The sequence below is a fragment of the Crinia signifera genome, chromosome 19 (genome assembly GCF_055691185.1).
Source record: "Crinia signifera chromosome 19, ASM5569118v1, whole genome shotgun sequence".
NCBI lineage: Eukaryota > Metazoa > Chordata > Amphibia > Anura > Myobatrachidae > Crinia > Crinia signifera.
The window spans coordinates 46,865,010-46,876,335 of NC_139226.1; the positions used below are offsets into that span (position 1 = coordinate 46,865,010).

At 52.5% G+C, this 11,326-nt stretch overlaps 1 protein-coding gene across 2 annotated transcripts in view; it reads right to left on the minus strand.

The window, feature by feature from the left end:
* The window catches only part of ABCG4 (ATP binding cassette subfamily G member 4), a 66,835-nt gene extending 57,431 nt beyond the window's left edge, over positions 1-9,404 (minus strand). Inside the window, exon 1 of one of the 2 annotated variants that reach the window (XM_083162485.1) lies at positions 9,096-9,404. The gene's annotated coding sequence lies outside the window, so the exon portion shown is untranslated. The remainder of the gene's footprint in view (positions 1-9,095) is intronic. The other variant, XM_083162484.1, reaches the window with a different exon arrangement.
* Positions 9,405-11,326: the final 1,922 nt, after the last annotated feature.

Consider the following 11,326-nt stretch of genomic DNA (forward strand, 5'->3'; position numbering starts at 1 on the left):
CATGGGGACGGGCAGCGTTTTCACGGGGATGCCCATGAAATGCTGGGTGTTCCGATAGGTCCTACCTGAGTCCACCGCCCTGCCCCCCGCACCGCTCCATGCCAATGGACCGGTGATATTGCAAATTGCTGCGGCCGTTCGCAGTTGGGGTTTGCGCCTGCGCAGAAATGAGAGTGATCCAGAATCATCCCCTATGTATTATGTATTATGTTCATATAATGATTACAGCTGATAAACAATAATAAATGATGCCAATGAATGTTCACATCATTATGTTTTCACGTACGGGAGGGGGGTGCGGCCACCCTACTGACTCCGGCATCCCAAGGGAGGGAATCCCAACAGGGGTCAGGTAAGTATACTTACACTCCTTCTGCCCCCTTCCTGACCCTCACCCTCCCCGCTAGTGCCTAAACCTAACCCTCATACCCCATCTCCTAAACCTGATTCCAGTTGATAGATCTAAAATGTCTAGATAGACAGTCAATAGGTGGACACCAAAGTTCTACCTGCAATAGGTTGACAGGGTCAAAATGGTCAACCGGTCGACATGAAAAAGTCGACATGGTACTTGTTTCCTAGCACGGCGCCCAGATTTTGTATGTACGCTAACGTACTGAAATCGCATGCTGCAATATAGTGACATGCGATACGATGCGATTTCACTCACTCATTACCGTTCCCGCTCACTGTCTCCCGCTCCCTGGCTCACTGTTAATCCCGCCCCCTGTCACATCCTCACAGAAATCACTCTGAGGTGATTTTGTGAGAGGAGTGGACGTACATTTGTGAGCTAGTGATTTATTCTTGGTGTTTTCCTAATTTCGACTGAAATGGCTGCTGCGCTAAACTTGTTTTCATTGCCGGAGGCAGAGGCAATTGATTTCTTTCAGCGCAATCATCTACTGCCGGTGGCGGCGAATTGCGCCAATGGACACAGTATGCTGCTGAGTATTAAGGAAGGTATGTGCCGGTGCCATGTGAAGGTTTGTCGGCTAAAGGTAAGCCTTAGAGCGGTACACCGTATCGGTGGCCCAGACCGCATAGTGGAGGTGGACGAAACATTATTCATCATGAGGCAAAGTAATGTAGGCCGGATGTTACCCCAGCAATGGGTATTTGGGGGAATCTGCAGGGAAACAGGGCAGTTGCCACCCGCGATGCCACCACATTGATGTCGGCTATCATCGCCAACGTAGAGCCTGGATCTACTATATACACGGAGGGCGTTGGAGGGCGTATAGCACAGAGCAGCTCCAATTAGCCAGATATGAGCACGCCCAGGTGAACCACCGATACAATTTCATCGACCCATCAATGGGGGTCCATACAAAGAACATTGAAAGGATGTGGGGCGCATGTAAATGGCGCAATAAACGCCATCGGGGCACCGCAAGGCACATGTTACAGTCATACCTTGAGGAGTTCATGTGGCGGAAAACTTTGGGTGGGGATAACCCTTTTCAGCATATCCTCCACGCCCTGACACTGCTACCGAAGGACAATTACATTTTTGATCATGATTACATTTCCTTAATTAATCTTCACTATTTTAAATGAATTGTTTTTATTAGCTGTTATTTCATTATTTATGAGTTATTTAAGAAAATTATACTTCTTAGTCAACACGTCGTCCTTACTGTATCAGATGCATGATTTCGCAGGGGGAAATGTGTTCATAAAACACCACCACAATCAACACCACCCCGAAGCGTGGCGAGCGGCGGCAGAACACGTCCTCCGACCTTTTCATACCCCCATTATCCACGCCAGCGTGGAGTTGACTTTAGATAGTGTGGCGAGAGCAGCGAGCCACCGGGCCTGGGGTGGCGTGGATACTGGAGTTGACGCTAAACAATGGCGTAGGTGCAGGTGCTTACAATTGTAACCACCCATCACATCACATACTATGCACACATAACATCACATCTCACATTCTGGTGTCTGTATATAGGTGCCGGCGTCTGTATATAAGTGCCGGCGTCTGTATATAAGTGCTGGTGTCTGTATATAAGTTCGGGCACCTGTATATAAGTGCTGGCGTCTGTATATAAGTTTGGGCATCTGAATGTAAAGGCCCCCATACATTAGTCCGACTTGTCCTAAGGACAAGTTGGACCTGATTTCCCCCTGCAGCTCCCCGGGAGGGGGACACACGATTAGGCACGGATGTGCCAAGTTTTGCAAATGATACATCGCATGTGATGTATCATTTGCAACTCCCGGGGAGCTACAAGGTGGAGGGAGCAGGGGGGCAAGGGACATCCAAGTGGCGGGTGGAGGACGCTGCGAGGTGGCTGGGGGGGCGCTGCTAGTAGCCCAGAGGCAGCGGACGCTGCGGGGGGACACAGGCGACAGTAACGTAGAGGCAGGCAGGGGGAGCGGGAGCTGTCAGCGCTGAAAAAAAAAAAAAGCCCATACAATGAATGGGCGGCCTGTGATTGGCTGAGCGCTCTCTCAGCCAATTGCTGACTAGCTGAGAGAGCGCTCAGCCAATCACAGTCTGCCCATTCATTGTATGGGCTTTTTTTTCCCCAGCGCTGACAGCTCCCGCTCCCCCTGCCTGCCTGACGCTGTCCCCCGCAGCGTCAACTGCCTCTGCGCTACTAGAAGCGTCCCCCTGCTCCCTCCACCGGACGGAGCATTGACAGCTCCCTGCTCCGGTTCCCCCTGCCCATCTCCCTCGCCAGCATCCGCCGCCTCTGTGTCCCCTGCCCGGCTGCACATAAGATTTAGCAAATCTTATGTGCAGCCGGTCCGACCTCCCGACTCTGACCCGATGCGCACGGGACCGCGCATTGGGTCGGACTGGGTGTCTATACCTGCGATTTGGCAAGATTTCACTGCACGATCCATCTGAATCGGGTGAAATCGGGACCAAATCGCATAGTGTATGGGGGCCTTAAGTGCCTGCATCTGTATATAAGTGCCGGCGTCTGTATGTAAGGGCCGGCATCTGTATATAAGTTCCGGCGTCTGTATATAAGTGCCGGCGTCTGTATATAATTGCCGGCGTCTGTATATAAGTGCCGGCATCTGTATATAAGTGCCTACGTCTGTATATAAGTGCCGGCGTTTGTATATAAGTTCGGGCATCTGTATATAAGTGCCTGCGTCTGTATATAAGTGCCGGCGTCTGTATATAAGTTCGGGCGTCTGTATATAAGTGCCTGCGTCTGTATATAAGTGCCGGCGTCTGTATATAATTGCCGGCGTCTGTATATAAGTGCCGGCGTCTGTATATAAGTTCGGGCGTCTGTATATAAGTGCCTGCATCTGTATATAAGTGCCGGCGTCTGTTTATAAGTGCCGGCATCTGTATATAAGTGCCGGCATCTGTATATAAGTTCGGGCGTCTGTATATAAGTGCCTGCGTCTGTATATAAGTGCCTGCGTCTGTATATAAGTGCCGGCATCTGTATATAATTGCCAGCGTCTATATAATTGCCAGGATGCTGAATGCATCCCCCAAAGGCAAGTTTATGTATGCATGCAAGTCACAATTAAGTGAATATGTCATTACTATAGGTTGAGCTAGATGGACGCAAGTCTTTATTCAGCCTCACCTACTATGTAACTATATATACTTGGCCAGTGCTTGCTCAGCCCAACCCTCACATCTTCTGCCAGTCCAAGGACAGAGGTAAGGGGTGCACATACTGCAGGCAGGCAATGCAATTTTGACTTAGCCGATTTTGGCTAAGGGCCCGATTCAGATACGAGCGCAGGTCTGCAAAATTGCAGCCCTGACGATTAATGAATGACCCCGCATCTGCAGCGCATGTGCAATCCGTTCGTGCAAAGGGAGCTTGCAATGACTAGCCGCGTACAGGTCGCTCACAGGCTACGGTGGGTGTTTGGCGGTGGAAAAGCAGCGTTCTCTGTGAGTGCCCCCGAATACGCAGGTGTTGTCGGGACGTTGGGAGGGAGGGGCCACTGACGTCATCAGCATCCTCCTCAGCTCAGCTATGCCCATGGGTGATTCTGACTAGGCCGATTTAGTCAGAGACTGTGTGTGTAGCTTAATCAAAATTGCCTCGCCTGCATGATCTATTAGGGGGGCGATAGATATGTCACAGGGCCGTGCATTCCTGTCACCTGCAGTGTACACATGGTGCGATTCTGGCTGACCTTACAAGGCAATGATGACTATTGAGTCCAAATGATCTAGCACAATAATGACCAGTATGACAATGGATGTATGTCTAATGCAAAAGAACAGACTTGGGTCCAACCCTAAAGGAGCAGCCAATCAGGGCCGGATTTGTGACTAGGCCCATGAGGCACGGGCCTAGGGGCGGCACCTATTAGGGGCGGCACGGCCGGCTGCCTGTGAGGGGATCCCACTGCACCCTCTTGAAGTTTTTTTAAGTCCCCTCCCCAGCAGAGGCTATGGTCTCCTTCCCATCCCTACCGCATATGTACGGGAGACCCCCCGGCGCCTCTACCAGTGCATTAGTCCTAGCGCTGATCTAAAGGTACAGCAGTGGGAACTGTCCTCGGCGGCTCCCGCCGATCCCCGTCCCCGTGAGAGATCCAGCGGGGGGAAATTACTTGACTCCAGATGTGATGTGGGGGTCCCCCATCCGGAACAAATCCCGGCACTGAGCATAGTGTCTCCCCCCATTCGGCGCCGGACCCAAACTGGGGCCGCCGGCTGCAGCGCTGATCCTCAGAACCAGTGGGGAGGAGGGGTAACGAATTGCTGGCTCCCCGTCACTGAACATGAATCCCGGCGCAGATAATGGCGGCTTCCCCAGGCGCAGCTCCACCGGCAGCGCTAATCATCAAACCCAGCAAGGAGGGATGACTTGGTGGCTCCCCCAGCATGCATTGTGCGTAGGACTGGACAGACAAGTGATCCCCAGGTCAGTGCTTCCATCCCCTGTCCCCAGCCCAGTGCTCCCATATAACCAACCATCCCCCAGCCCAGTGCCCCATCTAACTAACCATGCCCTGCATCCAGAAACAAGCCAAGCGACCAAGGCACCATCCCCAAACGGTCACCTGCAGCTGTGAGGGATCCACTCCATTTTTTCCAGCATTTACCCTTGCCGGGAGGATTACAAAAAATATTCGACCAACACAGACTGTATTTGGGATTACCCCCCATGGAGTGACTGCTACTACTGTCCCATTTGATCCAATCCAGGACTTGGTAACTATTTGTTACACATTTATGCTAACGCATTGATATGCTCATCTTTTAATTGAATAGTGCAAGCATGCAATGTATCCAATACCTTTTATCCTTTATTTTATTTTATTCTATGTGTGTTATTTAGTGATTGTTAATTGTGTAATAAATTTATACTGATATACAGGAGGCGCCTACTGGTTCTTGTTTCTGGTATCTCTTGTATTGAGGGCGGCAACCCTCTCCCAGAAGGCAGCCACCTGTGTATAAGCACAATACACCATCCCTAGCGCTCAAGTTTTGCTCTATGCCCTGCATCCAGCCTAGTACCCCCATCTAACCAACCATCCCCCATCCCAGTGCCCCCATCTAACCAAACATGCTCCGTCTCCAGCCTAGTGCCCCCCATTTCATCACCCATCAAATATCCAGCCCAATGCCCCCCATCTAACCAACCATCCCCCGCCCCCAGCCCAGTGCCCCCCAATATAACCAACTATCCACTGTCCCCATCCCAGTGTCTGTTACCATGCCCCCCTTAGCTCTCCGATCAGCTACCCAATCAGACCTTAACCAGTACCCAACCTGTCCGGTCCTGCCTTCTACTGTCATATCCCTCCCCATTTACTATTCAAATCCCATGTGTGCTGGGGGGGGGGCGGCATTCAAAATTTTGCTATGGGGCCCAGACAGGTCTAGTTATGCCCCTGGTCACCACCAGTCCAGTCCTGGCCAGGCAGCAGCAGCATGGCCGAGCGGGCAGTGGCGAGTGACGCTGCCGCTCGTCGCTGCCTACTCGCTAGCCATGCACATGAAATCACGGTCGGCCTTGCGGTGCGCCCGGGAGGATCCGCCGCTCACTGGTTTAGGCTCACTGCTACCCTGCACCCATTGACTATTCTATACACACAGCCTATTGGCTGCTGTTTATAGAATGGGCGGGAACAGCTGCTGAGCCGAACAGCGTGCCCGTCCCTGGCAGTGTGTTGACAGTGAAGGTAATCCTCCCCATCCTGGTCTCTCTCCCTCTGGGTCCATCCAGCAGGCAGTGGCAGTCCAGACTGCGAAAAAAAAAAATGAGGGGGGCGGCCAAAAAATGTTGTGCCTAGGGGCGGCCTGACACCTAAATTCGCCCCTGCAGCCAATGCCATTAGGAGTGACAAGAGAACAGACAAGAAAATAAACCTCTGACAGCGTCTTCCTTTTCCTTCTCTCTCTGTATCTCTCCCACACTAAGGGGGTGATTCTAGTCTGCATGCTCCCCTGCGTGTACACGCATTTTTTGGGACTGCGCATGCACATGTGCAGCCTCTGTGTGCAAGTGGCCACACCGAATAGATTATTCACCGGGTGCTCGCACACAACAGTGCGGGCAGGGAGGCGTGGGGCGGCGGCAGCCTGGGGGATTTGCCCATGGGAATGCCCAGCGTTCATAGGCATTCCGATGGTAATTCCCTGATGAGACGGGGGTGGTCAGCTGGCGTCAGCGGATGTCAGCTTCCCATACAGGGCGCCCGCAGATCTGAGACACCATAGAGGCGTCTGAGATCTGTGAGCACTTACAAAATCATTCGGGGGACCGTGCGGGTGGTGAGCAGCATCTGGTGGACTCCCAAGGCTGCGAATTTTGTCAACCAGAATAACATCCTAAGGGCCTGATTCAGAGGTGCACACAGCTGAAAGAGCGGATGTTAGCAGAGAGAATCAGTAAACTGCGCATAAGCAGCCCAGTATCAATCCTTGGCCAAATGTATCAAGCTTCACAAAGTAATAAGATGGAGAGTGATAAACAACCAGCCAATCAGCTCCTACCTGTCATATTTCAAACCCAGCCTGTGACATGACAGGTAGGAGCTGATTGGCTGGTTGTTTATGACCCTCCATTTTGTCACTTTCTGAAGCTTGATACATCTGGCCCTTAGTACATACACACAGAAAACAGTGCGATGACGTATGCATTTGTGTACATCACTATTACTTCAGATCTATGCAAAAAGAGTAGGTTATGGTAGTGTAGTGGTCACGTAAGTGTATGTGGCGGCAGGGGCTAAGGTAATTGGAGTGGGCATGGCCAATTAAGGGAGGTACCTACAGCCCCCCACCTTAGGCAGGCAGCAGGTGGGAAGTTGGCAGATGGGTGCAATCGACCACCCCCATGCACATACAACAGGGAGAGAGCAGGGCAACCATCCAGCGCAGAACAAAGCAGCATGTCTACTGGGCTGGAGAGAGAGGCTGCTGCTGCAGCAGTCACTTCTCTCTCTCCCCACCAACAGAGAAGAAGTGGGGTGGTAACGGGACTTATCCAACAGGCCCTGGGCCCGGCAATGATGGGGAGATCAGATTCAACAACTTAATTGAGCAGTGCTCTGATAAGAAAAGCGGGCGTTGCGGGATTTGCTCAGTCCACTGCATGGTGGTGCACAAGGGGAACGCAAACAGGCATTTGCATATTTTTACAAGAATCAGTGAGTGATCACAGCCTCACATGAAATAAATACACCTCTGAATCAGACCCTGTCAGGCATACTCAACTAGCCATGGTGTAAACTAATAACAGGAGGCAGCGCAATTCGATTAGCGGGGATTCCAATGTATATCGGTCCCCAATGGTGCAAAGCTATTCCACAAGGAAGGTCACAGGTTGAGGCTCCCATGCGGGAAAACCCCACAGTCCACAATTTACTCAGAATCAGTGAGTTTCTGTGCGCTAATAATACAGTAGGTGCAGGGTAAAATCTATTTAATTGAATAACCCTTCCCAATCACACATAGTTAGTACAAAGACAATTAGCCATGGGGAAAACCTGGCGGGTAATTGAATACGCCTGTATCAGTTTGATAAAGATATGGAACTAAATCCTACATCCTATATTTTGGGCCTAATAAGCCAAAATTTGTATAAAGTACATGTTTGGTACCCACAGCAAGTCAATTATAATTTTGTATATATAATAATGTGAAACTCAGTATGATGGAAAAGCGTATTTTTATATTTTAGCTTCTAAAAACATTTATCCAAATGTACTTCCAAAAGAAAGCAATATGTAATTAACTTGGGAGAAAAAAAAAAATGATATCTATTTGAATTGAATATCACAAAATGTGAAATTCGGTTTGGCAATGAAAGGGTCAAATCCCAGCAGGCATGAAATGGTTAAACAAAGTGAAAAGTAATCTCTGGTCTCTGGCCAAGTATCTGAATGAAACCCAATAAAGTGTCTGTACCCAGAATAAGTAGGTAAATTGGAGTAAATGAATAGAGATAAATTCATTACTTAAGTAACGGCCTATTTACTAATATTTCATTCTCTTTTGTCTTGATATTTGACATTAAATGGCAATATTTGGCCAAATATTAATACTAGTGAAATCAAAGCATACATAGCATACAAGTCATTTCAATAAATCCATAATTCTGTCACATTATAAATACATGAAATCGCTGCTGTTTCTGCTGCACAAAATGCATCAGGGGTCAATATTACGTCACGTAATTCGTAATCAGTACAATGGGTTTCTTTCAGTATTATTTGAATAGAATTCTATAATTTATAGAATAGAATTCCCTGGTACAGGTACCGTATATCGCCTCTGTCCCCCACACATTACTTATATATCCCCCCAGTCCTGCCTGTCTGCATTTACAGTGTATACTCCCTCTTCCAGAACCTCAGTGGTGTAATTGTTAGCTCTGTGTACACGCTCTCCTCCCCCAGTGCCCAGTGTTATATATTCTGCTACCTGGATACAAACAGCAGCAATATACACCTACTATGAAGGCCAGGCAAATGCTCTATCCTCCTACCCATCACTAGTGATACACCACTCTGTGGGTACAATCCCCTCCTCTATAAAGACATAACCCAGCAGCATCCTCACCACATATCACACTGCCCAGCTACACAACAACACACAGAAACAAGGAAAACAGGTATTAATGGCAAAAGGGTCTCACCTTGAGATTTAGGGGGAGGTCAGAAGAGCTTCCCCTGGTATTTTTCTCCTCCAGCTGCAGTTACAGTTTGCACCCACCCCGTGGGAATTAAGGGGGAAGGGAGGTTTCAGGATAGAAGAGATGAAGACAGGAAAAGCACATTGAAGCCATAGTGTAGCAGAAGTATTTGCCCACCCATGTCTGCAAAGGAAATGTCAGAGGTGTTCCACTGATTCATTCTGCTGATGAGGATGTTCAGGTCTCAGGCATCTCTGTAGAGGTTGGTCCTGATGCAGATCAGTCATCCAGCTGGGAGCAGTGAGGATGGGCTTCAGTGCAGCTCGTCTTAAAGATACAGCGCGTTCTGACAGTCAGCATGGTCAGGATGCACATATACATGATCACATACATACATACATACATACAATTCTACGTATGTGTATATATATATATATACGCAAAGAAAAGACGGCGGCACTTGCAGGCTTGTGTAAAAAATAATCCTTTTATGTGGTAGAACACATGCAAAATATATATATACTAGGTGATTCATCGCGTCCTACGGGCGCTCTTCACACCGGCGTAAGGGGCTGTGCCCCCTTAATTTGTGAACGTTTGTATTGTGAGAAATATGGTTAGAATTGTATGTAAGATGCCTGTATTGCAACTTGAGTTATAGGTGAAATGTGTTAAATAGAGAGGGGGTCCTGCGTGGGTGTCACGGGGGGTTGCGAATCGCAGGAGGGGGCGCCGGAGATGCTGTGGGGTTCCGTGAATCTCGGGAGGGGGTCCGCAAATCGCAGGAGGGGTTGCGAGGGGTGCCGTGAATCACGGGAGGGGGGTCCGCAAATTCCAGGGGGGGAGCGAATCGAGTGGGGGGCGCAGGGGGGCTAGAATCGCGGGGTGTGCGAAAATCGCAGGAGGGGGGTACCGTGAATCGCGGGAGGGGGTGGGGGTTTGCAAATGGCGGGAGGGGGGCAGCAAAGCACGGGAGGGGGCGCAGCGAATTGCGGGAGGGGGCGCGGTGGTGCCGTGAATTGCGGGGGTGCCACAAATCGCGGGAGGTGGGGTCGCGTGGGTCCGCAAATCGCAGGAGGGGGTCAGCGGGGGGTGCAGTGAATAGCGGGAGGGGGGGTCCGCAAATCGCGGGAGGGGGCTTGGGTCCGCAAATCACGGGAGGGGGGCGCCGTGAATCGCTGGAGGGGGGGTCGCGGGGGTCCCGCAAATCTCAGGAGGGGAGGTGTTGCGGGGGTCCTGCGAATCGGGGGAGGGGGGGTTGCAGGGGTCCCGCGAATGGGGGGAGGGGGGGTCGCGGGGGTTCCGTGAATCACGGGAGGGGGGGTCGCGGAGGTCCTGCGAATCTCGGGAGGGGGGGGTCGCGGGGGTCCTGCGAATCGCGGGAGGGGTGGTCACGGGGGCGCGCGAATGGGGGGAGGGGGGTCGCGGGGGATCAGCGAATGGGGGGAGGGGGCGTGGAGGTGCCGTGAATCGCGGGGGTGCCACGAATCGCGGGAGGTGGGGTTGCGTGGGTCCGCAAATCGCAGGAGGGGGTCAGCGGGGGGTGCAGTGAATAGCGGGAGGGGGGGTCCACGAATCGGGGGAGGGGGCTTGGGTCCGCAAATCACAGGAGGGGGCGCCGTAAATCGCTGGACGGGGGGTTGCGGTGGTCCCGCGAATCTCGGGAGGGGGGTCGCGGGGGTCCCACAAATCGCGGGAGGGGAGGTGTCGCGGGGGTCCTGCGAATCGCGGGAGGGGGGTGTTGCGGGGGTCATGCGAATCGCGGAAGGGGGGGCGCGGGGGTCCCGCGAATGGGGGGAGGGGGGGCGCGGGGGTTACGCGAATCACGGGAGGGGGGGTCGCGAGGGTCCCGCGAATCGCGGGAGGGGGGGTCGCGGGGGGCCCGCGAATGGGGGAGGGGGGTCGCGGGGGGTCCCGCGAATGGGGGGAGGGGGGTCGCGGGGGTTACGCGAATCACGGGAGGAGGGGTCGCGGGGGTCCCGCGAATGGGGGGAGGGGGGGTTGCAGGGGTTACGCGAATCACGGGAGGGGGGGTCGCGGGGGTCCCGCGAATCGCAAGGGGGGGGTCGCGGGGGGCCCGCGAATGGGGGAGGGGGGTCACGGGGGGTCCCGCGAATGGGGGGATGGGGGGTCCCGCGAATGGCTGGAGGGGGGGACACGGGGGTCCCGCGAATGGGGGTAGCGGGGGTGCCGCGAATCGTGGGAGGGGGCGGTCGCGGGGGACCCGCGAATCG